This window comes from Ursus americanus, chromosome 12 (genome assembly GCF_024610735.1).
Source record: "Ursus americanus isolate L20-20 chromosome 12, mUrsAme1.1.p, whole genome shotgun sequence".
Lineage (NCBI taxonomy): Eukaryota > Metazoa > Chordata > Mammalia > Carnivora > Ursidae > Ursus > Ursus americanus.
In genome coordinates, this window is record NC_142138.1 from 29198953 (window position 1) to 29209424 (window position 10472).

General features: G+C 34.6%; 1 pseudogene; it reads left to right on the forward strand.

Annotated features, from left to right (window-relative positions):
- The first annotated feature begins 4689 nt into the window (after positions 1-4689).
- LOC123794910 (nuclear nucleic acid-binding protein C1D pseudogene) lies at positions 4690-7192 on the forward strand (annotated as a pseudogene).
- Positions 7193-10472: the final 3280 nt, after the last annotated feature.

The window sequence follows — 10472 nt, forward strand, 5'->3', positions numbered from 1 at the left end:
CCTAAGGGGTGTTTGAATCTTGCCTTTGTTCTCACAGATTGCATTTCTTAGTTCAGATCAAGTTCAAGCATCTCTGTTAAAACTATACAGCAGTGTGAGTGTGAGTGGTGGACAGCATGGTGCCTGATAACTAATTGAATTGTCCTTTGTAGCGTCTCCAGCCCTGAGACTCTGCCACAATGGGAATATGGCCTTGAATGAATGAGTGTTATCTCCTGAACCCCTTCAGGCAGATGCAATTTTTACTTTTGTTGAATTCTCTCTTTTTTTTCTTTGACTTTCCTAGTCCTGTTCTCTTATTGCTCTTTCATTATTAAAATCTGACCTGTTTTCTTAAGAGACAACACAAGAGAAAATAAAACGAAAACCCACATTTTAGCTAATAGTGACCCACATTATTTTATTTTATTCTAATGTCACAGTCTTTATTTCAATCTGTCCTTTAGGAGTCAGATACAGTCTCAGATCTGTCACAAAACCTTTTCCCAGAACTCTGATCTTCCAAGGATTAAGGAAAAAAAAAAAAACCCATCTCTGCCTAAAGAGATGGTATCAATTGAGCATAACACCATTGCGCAAGAGAAAATATTCTTTTCTCATTACCTCTTCTAACATGTTTTGCATTATATACCATTGTGTTTATGTATTATTAAGGAATTTTTCCAAAGCTTAAAATAAAGGAAAAAGAGACGACATATTCTTTCAACGTCATGTTGCAGCGTTGTCTAGCAGGTCCCCCAACGATTATTTGGCTATCAAAGGTGCTGTAGCATCATTTGACTGTGGGTCAAGTGGCTAAATACCAAAGTTTCATGTTACTTTGCAGATTTTTTTTCCATTCTGTAACTGGAAGTTTGCACCTCTTAATCCCCATCACCTATTTTACACCTCTTAATCCCCCTCCCCTCTGGCCACCACCAGTTTGTTCTTTGTATTTATGATTCTGTTTCTGTTTATTTGTTTTGTTTTTTATATTCCACATATAAGTGAAATAATATGGAATTTGTCTTTCTCTGCCTGACTTATTTCACTTAGCATAATACCCTTTGGGTTCACCTGTGTGGTCATTCTTTTTTATGGCTGAGGAATATTGCATTACACACACACACACACACACACACACACACACACCACATTTTCCTCACCCATTCATCTATTAATGGATACTTAAGTTGCTTCCATATCTTGACTTTTGTAAATAATGCTGCAATAAATGTAGGGATGTACTTATCTTTTCAAATTAATGTTTTCATTTTCCATAGGTAAATACCCAGTAGTGGAATTACTGGATCATATGGTACTCCTATTTTTAATTTTCTGAGGAACCTCCATACTGTTTTTCACAATGGTTGCACCAATTTACATTCTCATTTTCTCTGACACAGGACCAAAGAGTAGCAGAAGGGGAGTGAATATCCATAAGCAAGGTGCTCTTTGTTACTATGGGTTCATATAACATGGACTATTCATTCAAATATTCACTCAATAAATACTTATTTATTGAGCATCTACAAAGTGTCAAGTCCTTTGTTGACTGGGAGATGATAAGCAATCAGTGGTAAAATGGTAAATCAGGCACAGATTCTATTCTTAAGGAAATTATACTCATGAATAAAAATCACTTCAGAGCATCTCCTACTCTATGTGCCTTGAGGACATCTCATTATGTCTCATTATGCCCTTTATCCCTGTTTAGCTAAATCACCACAAGAAACTCAAGACTCCTAATTCATCCTGTATCCCCCAGACTTTCAATACTTTTGGCTTTGTTAATTTTTGTATCTGGCTCTATTTCATGCCTTTACCCAGCTCTGGAGAGATTTGTCCAATCAAATGTCAAAACATACACAAAGTAACAGTAATTAAGAATTGCAGTATACAAAAAAAAAAAAAAGAATTGTAGTATAATTCAAGTTAGAAAAACATTAGAAAAATTGATCAATAAAAAGTGCAGAAGCAAATCCACACGCCCATGAAAAGAGATATATTACATAGATGCCCTTGTAGATACATCATTAAGGTAGTTATTAATATTATTCAATAAATATGTCTTTATTTTCCTTCTAGGTACATGAAAGAATTGCAGTTTCCCCCACTCTTTGATGATGGGTGTGAACTTGTGACTTACGATGGTAAAAAAAAATGTGAGTATAAGTATGTCACTTCTTGAAAAAGCTTCAAAAAGCAGTCACTAATTTGTCTTTCTCTTTCTCTTTCAAAGTAATTCTAGAAGCTTATGTCAGAACAGAGCCTCCATAAGCATGGGGACCTGAGTGGCAATGATGAGCAGAGTCCATGTTGATTTGTCCCATACACATAACATGAACCGAGAAATAGACTATGACCATGTTATGTCACAGGAATTTTTGGGTTGTTTGTTATAACAACATAACTGAGTTTACCTAACTGATGCAGTGGGGACAAGATGAATTGTTTAATAACTTATTCTTGGTCAAGTGAGTATTCATATAGGAAAAAAAACGAAGTGTGTTCCTTACCCCACAGCATACACAAAAATCAATTCCATGTGAATAAAAAATTTAAGTTAAAAGCTTTAAAACTTACAACAAAAATGTAAGATGACGTATTTATGACATCAGACTTGGAATTATATCTTAAACCAAACACAAAAAGTCTTAGCCATAAAAGAAACATCGGTAAATTTGACATTAAAATACATGTTATAGATACAACACCAAAATCCTGATGCATAAAAGAAAAAATAATAAATTGGACTTCATCTAAGTTAAAAACTACTTTATGAAAGAGAATAAAGACAAGCCATAGACTGGGAGAAAACATTTGCAAATCATCCACCTGATAAAGGACTTGTATCCACAACATATAAATAACTCTCAAAATTCAATTATAAGAAAACACAGAGTGGGAATGCATTATTTACAGTAGCCAAGATATGGAAGCAATCTAAGTGTTCATCAATAGATGAATGGATAAAGAAGATGTGATATACTTTATCTAATATATACATAATGGAACATTACTCAGTTGTGAAAAAGAATGAGATCTTGCCATTTGTGACAGCATGAATGGACCAAGAGGATATTATGCTAAGTGAAATGAGTCAGACAGAGAAAGACAAATTCCATATGATTTCACTTATATGTGGAATCTAAAAAAACAAAACAAATGGACAAAAAAAAAAGCAGAAACAGACCCATAAATACAGAAAACAAACTGGCGGCTGCCGGAGTGGAAGGGGGTAAGGGACAGTAAAAATGGGTGAAGGGGAGTGGGAGATACAGGTTTCCAGTCATGGAATGAATAAGTTACAGGGATGAAAGGTACAACATAGTGAATATAATCAATGGTATTGTAACAGCATTATATGGTGATAGATGGTAGCTACAATTGTGGTGAGCATAGCATAACGTATAGAGTTGTCCAATCACTATGTTGTACACTTGAAAAGAATGTAACATTGTGTATCAACCATACATCAATAAATAAATAAATAAATAAATAAATAAATAAATAAATAAATAAAATAAGGAAACAACACAACTCAATTTTTTAAATGGGCAAAGATTTTTTAAAAGATTTTATCTATTTGAGAGAGAGAGAGTGAGCAAAAGAAAGAGCACAAGTGGGTGGTGGGGGGAGCAGAAGAGGGAGAAGCAGACTTCCCACTGAGCAGGGAGCCTGATGTGAGGCTTGATTCCAGGCCCCGGGGATCATAACCTGAGCTGAAGGCAGACCCTTAAGTGACTGAGCCACCCAGGCACCCCTAAATGGGCAAAGATTTAAATTGACACTTCACCAAAGAAGATATATAGATTGCAAATAAGCTATGAAAAAGTGCTCAGCATTAATTATGATTAGTAGCAGTTTTTGTTATTACAAATTAAAACTAAATTGAGATGCCATTACACACTGTTACAATAGATAAAATAAAATAAAAACTCAGATTATACTAAGTGTTGGCAAGAATATGGGACAACTAGAACTCTCATACAATACCAGTGAGAATCTAAAATGGTATTATCAGTTTGACAGTTTGTCAGTCTTATGAAGTTAAACATATCAACCATGTGATTCAGTCATTCTATTATTAGGTATCTAACCCAAGAAAAATGAAAGCATATGTACACACAAACACCTGTACATGAATGTTAATAGCAGCTTTATTTGTAAGTGGTAAAATCTGGAAACAGTACAAAGTATGCAAACAAATAAATAAACTGGTATATTGGTATAGAACACCACTCAGTAATAAAAAGAACAATTATTAATATGTATAATATGGTTGAGTCTCAAAATAATTATGCTGAGTGAAAGAAACCTAGAATTCTATCCCCTAAAACAGAGTATGTACTTTTTATTTCATTTATACAAAACTCTAGAAAATGCAAACTAATCTATAAAGGCAGAAAATAGATAGAAGTGGTTGCCTGGAAGTGGAAGGTGAGTGAAGGGATAGGAAGGGGAATTACAAAGTTACAAGAGGAAACATTTGGGGGTAATTAATTGTCTTAGTTGTGGAAATGTTTTGCAGGAATACATAAGTCAAAATGTATCAAATTGGGTATCTAAGTATGGGTTGTTTTCTTTATGTCAATTATACATCCACACAGGTTTTAAAAAATTAAATTACAAAGAAAGCCAGAGTCTGTCTTTGCTTGCATGTTCCTTGATACTGATATCTAGTTCTTCCTCTGTCTGCAGAGCCACATGGCCCATGCTACTCCTGATTGCTCACCTGCTCTGGACACCATCCTCCTAATCAACTGCTACAAGGTATGTACTGATAGGGAGTCTCAATCCTTGAAAGAGTGAAGAGTGAAGCCGGAGGCCCTTGTCAGTGTTCTCCTGGATAACATCCCTAAGAGGTAAACCTTCTCATGTCAAACACACACCATACAACAGTTAGCTCAGGGTAAATCTGACTTGATGCTCCTGGAGATTTCAGGCTTCAGTGAATAACTGAAATCAGAAAGTGCTGAGGATCCAAGATAGAATCCTTTGGTGGCATGGTATGAGATGCCCCTCTGCCAAGGCACTCCTGACCTGGCAGAAGGAAAACACCTGTAAACCAAAAGAATGCATATACTTTAGTGTCCATATGATGAGGCAAAACTATGGATGAAGTGAAACAGATCATAAATCTCAAAAAGTTGTAAAATATTCATCTCAGATATTGAAGCCAATGTTGCTAAAGCCAAGACAAAGTTTAGGGCAATCCTGAAAATTGTGGGCAACCCTTTGGTTCTGCCCTGGGGTAGTGGTCCTACCTACACTGTTTCCTGTCCCTGCCTCCAGTATATGTTATTAACAGACTTGAAGAAGGGATGTCGGAAGAAAGATCTCCCTGAGTGCTACAGAAAATTCCTTTTGGAGAGGAAAGAAAACAAAACTGACCTTCAAAATGATGGTGCGTGAAGGGGTAAAGCAACCTTTCTCTAATGAAAAGTTGAGAATTAACTATAACACATTTTAGGAAGTTTCTTTCATGCTGTAACTGGTGAGGAAAATAATTTATCTAGTTCCACCTCTTTCTCCCCAAAAATAATACAAGCAGCAAGACAAGGGAGAAGATATCTTTAACAACTATGATCAACAAAGGAATAAGAATTATTATATATTTAAAACAGAATCTTTCAACAATAAGAAGACACAAAACCTAATAGGTAAATGGGCCGAATACATAAACATGCATCTCATACAGAGGAAATAAAACTGGCAAATAAGTATGTAGTAAAAAGCTTAATCTCATTAGTAATTTTGGAAACTAAATTAAGACAACAATAAGATGTCATTTTATACCTACTAGATTGGCAAAACAAAACAAAACAAAAGCAAAAAACAAACAAGAAGTCTGACAATACCATATAGGTGAAGATAGGAAATAACAGGAACTTTTCCATATTATTAGCTAGAGTGTATTGATTTAATCACTTTGGAAAACAATTTGGAATTTTCTTAAGTTTGACATGAGCAATTTCACTTCTAAGTGCATTCTCTAGAGAACCCCTTGCATCTGTCTGCCAGCATTGATTCCAACAGAAAAAAAAAAAACCACAAAATAATCCGCAGCAGAATAGGATGATACATATTCCTACAATGGAACAGTATGTAACAGTGAAAATAAATGAACTATATCCTCAAAAACATAGATTCACTTTAGAAACCAAACTTTAGATTTTTAGGACTAGCAAGTCCAAAAGACTTAGTATGAAGTTACCTTATAAAGTTGAAAAGTTATGTAAAACTAAAAAAATATGTAATAAAACAATTTTTTAAAGCAAGGAGAAGATGATCCAGGATGCTGGTTCTCTCAGGGAGTGGGGAGGGACAAGAGAAAGGAAGAGCAAAGCGTGATTCTGTAGCATGGGCAATGTCTAGTTCTTAAGCAGGGTAGTATATTTACAGATGCTCATTTTTAGCATTTTAGTATGAATAAAATGCAAAAACTAGATAGGAGAAAATATTTTTAAAAAGCAATAGCTGAGAATTTTCCATAACATAAAAAAAATTTCTCAGATTAAAAAATGTACTTTCCAGAGACAGGAGTAGAAGACCCGTAAATTGGTCATAATAGCAAGTAAAGAAATTAATGAAGACTATCCAATAGAAATTCATGAGTATTGGGGTGCCTGGGTGGCTCAGTTGGTTAAGTGGCTGACTCTTGGTTTCAGCTCAGGTCATGGTCTCAGGGTCCTGGAATCAAGCCTTGTGTCAGGCTCTGCACTCAGCAGGGAGTTTGTTCAAGGATTCCCTCTCCCTCTCCCTCTGCCCCTCCTCCCGCTAAGGCTCTCCCTCTCTCTCAAATAAATAAATCTTTAAAAGAATTCATGAGTATTTATCAACATTTGAGAATTCTGTTGGTGCTATGGATGAGATGCTGAAGACCATGATGTAGGTTTCTAGAAATGAGTTGTTGCAGAAGTTTCATTTCTTTGAACAAGCAAAAGTTGATTTAGTTTCTGCTTACACATTAAATTCAATGCTTTGGGTTTATTTGGCAACTCAGGGAGTTAATCCTCAGGAACATCCAGTAAAGCAGGAATTGGAAAGAATCAGAGTGTACATGAACAGAGGCAAGGAAATAACACACAAGAAAAAGGCTGGCAAGCTGGCCAGAGGGGCAGCTTCAAGATTTGTAAAAAATGCCCTTTGGGAACCAAAACCTAAAAATGCATCCAAAGTTGCCAATAAACGAAAAAGTAAACATTAAAAAATGCACTCTCCAAAAGTAATGCAGTATAAAAGTAAAAATAAATAAGTAAATACACACACATATGAAACTTGTAATTTTTTAGAAGCTTCCAAACAGAAAAGACAAATTTTAGACACTCTTCAGGCGAAAGATGAAAGATGTGGGGGCACCTGGCTGCCTCAGTCAGCAAAGCACACGACTCTTGACTGCGGGTTGTTAGTTCAAGCCCATGCTGGGCATGGGGCCCACTTAAAAAAAATTTAAAAATTTAAAAATTTTATTTATTTATTTTTTAAAGATTTTATTTTATTTATTTGACAGAGAGAGACAGCCAGCAAGAGAGGGAACACAAGCAGGGGGAGTGGGAGAGGAAGAAGCAGGCTCCCAGCAGAGGAGCCTGATGTGGGGCTCGATCCCAGAACGCTGGGATCACGCCCTGAGCCGAAGGCAGATGCTTAACGACTGTGCCACCCAGGCGCCCCAAAATTTAAAAATTTTAAAAAAAGATGAAAGATGAGACATACAGGAAAGAATGAAAAATAAAGTAGTAAATACAAAGTAACTTTGCTATATAAAGCAATAATTATAATAGCATGTGGACATTTTAAAAATTGAAAATTCACCACACTAATAAACTACAACAGCAGTAAATAAGTTGAGAGTGAGATACTGAAGTTAAAGTGTCTTAAGGCCCTCAGCTCTCTAGGAGAATAATAAAAATACTGACTTTAAACACTGATTAGTTAAGAAATCATGTAATAACTTCCATGGTAACCACTAAAAGACTAGACACACTGTGTATAGGTTCTAAACTAACCAAAGGAAATACAAATTGAATTTTTAAAAATTTAATCTAAAAGACAGCAAGAAAAGAGAAAAAAAGAAACAAGAGAAGCAAATGCTGTTTACAAAAGATCTCTCTAAAATATGGAGGCACAGAAAAATTGGAAGTAAAAGTATGAAAGTATGCCATGGCAACATTCATGAATAGAAAGCTGGTATAGCTATATTACTATCAGTTAAATAGGCTTTAAGTTAAAAGCCTTCCCACGGTATAAAGAAAGCTATGTAACAATTCTCAATTCTTATATACTGAACATAGCCTCAGAATAAATAAGGGGGAAAATGTGACAGAACAAAAGAAAGAACTTCATAATCATAGTGGGAGACTGTAAAACGATTTTTTCAATTATTGAAAGAATAAGCAGACAAAAAATTAGTAAAGATACAGATTTCAACAAAATAATTACTAAAAGTGACCTAAGGGGCAAATATTGGATACTGCACAAAAGAAGTGTAAAATATACATTTTTTCCAAACATTTGCAGAAATTAACCATTTAATGGCATATAAGACATATCTCAGGTCATTTCAAAGGAATGAAATTATATAGACTGTGTAAGTAAACACAAATAAAATTTTTAAGAAGTAGAAAAAAAACTATGTTTAGAAATTAAGGTACTTCTAAATAATGCATTATTAAAAGAAAGAATTATAAACATAAGAAAATACTTTGTATTGAGCAGTAATAAAAGTACTGGATGCCAAAATGTGTGAGATGCAGCTAATTAAATACATATATGTATCAATATGAAGTATTGATAGTTAATGAGCCAAGCATGTATTATAAGAAGTCTGAAAGATTCATCAGTATTCTGGTGCCACTATAATCCACTGTTCACTATAATACACGGTTTGAAGATACCAAAAATATAGTTACCTATTCCCTTTCAGGGAACATTTGGGATTTTTCAAGCTTTTTCTGTTATTATGTAGCTACAGACTTTACTATAAATATTTCTGCAGTGAAAGCTTGAGTTTCTCTTGGGTAAATATTTAAGAAAAGAACTGTTGAAATGTTGAGTTTATGAACAACTGAAGTTGTTATAATAATTTATATTCCAATGATGAGTAAAAGATATTCCACATCCTCTCCAGCACTTAGGTTATTTGACTTGTTAGTATTTGCTGTTCAAGTGAACGTGAAATGGTATCTCACTGGGGCTTTGAATTGCATTTTCCTATCACTGCTGAGGTTTGAATACCTCTTCAAGTGTTTATCAGCCACGGTTTCTCCTGTTCATGGTTTCTATTCATTCTTCTATTGAGTGGTTTATCCTTTCCTTACAGTTCTGTTTTTTTTAAGATTTTATTTATTTATTTATTTATTTACTTATTTATTTATTTATTTATTTGAGAGAGCGATCAAGAGCACAAGCAGGGGGAGGGGCAGAGGGAGAAGGAGAGGTAGGCTCCCCTCTGGGCAGGGAGCCCAACACGGGGCTCAATCCCGGGATCCTGAAATCATGACCTGAGCCGAAGGCAAATGGTTAACCGACTGAGTGACCCAGGCTCCCTTAGGTCTTTTATATTCTTGAGTTATAGTTGCTATAAATACTGCCTAGTTTATACCATGTATTTTTTAATATTGTGGTAAATTACACATAACAACTATTTTTAAGCGTACAATTCAGTAGCATTACATATATTCACACAGTTGTGCCAGCATCACCACTATTCATCTCCAAGACTTTTTCATTATCTCAAATTGAAATTCTGAACTCATTAAACAGTAACTCCTCATGCTCTCCTCCCCTCTGCTTCTCCTAACCACTATTCTCCTTTCTGTCACTATGAATTTGCCTATAAATTTATCTCATATGAGTGGAATCACATAATGTTTTTGACTACCTTTTTTCACTTACCATGTTTTCAAGGCTCATCCACAGTGTACAGTAATATACCATTGTATGTACAGACCACATTTTGTTTATCCATTCATCTGCTGATGGCCATTTGGGTTGTTTTCCCCCTTTTAGCTATCTTGAATAATGCTGCTTTAAACATTGGCATACAAATATCTGTTCAAGTCCCTACTTTCTGTAATATTTTTTTACCATATTAAAAGTTTCTTTGATGAAAAGAGATACTAATTTTATATAGTCTTAATAAAAATCATTCCCTACACCAAGATCAAGAAGGTATTCTCCCATGTTTTCTTTCCACAGTAATAAGAATGAAGTAATGCAATATTGGTTATAAGTACAAGAATATTATATATGATATAATATCTTTTATACAATTAAAAGAAATTTAAATGAAAATATTCTTTTAAAGGAATACATATGTGTGTTAAAACAATATCTTGAAACATTAAATAAATTATTAAAAACAAGACACAGGGGAGTAGCTTGAGAGGGGATGGGGCAGAGAGATGGATTAGAATAGAAAGACACAGAAAGGTACATGTTAAAGGGATTGGCATGACCTCGTAAGATAATTGAAAAAAAAATCTAAA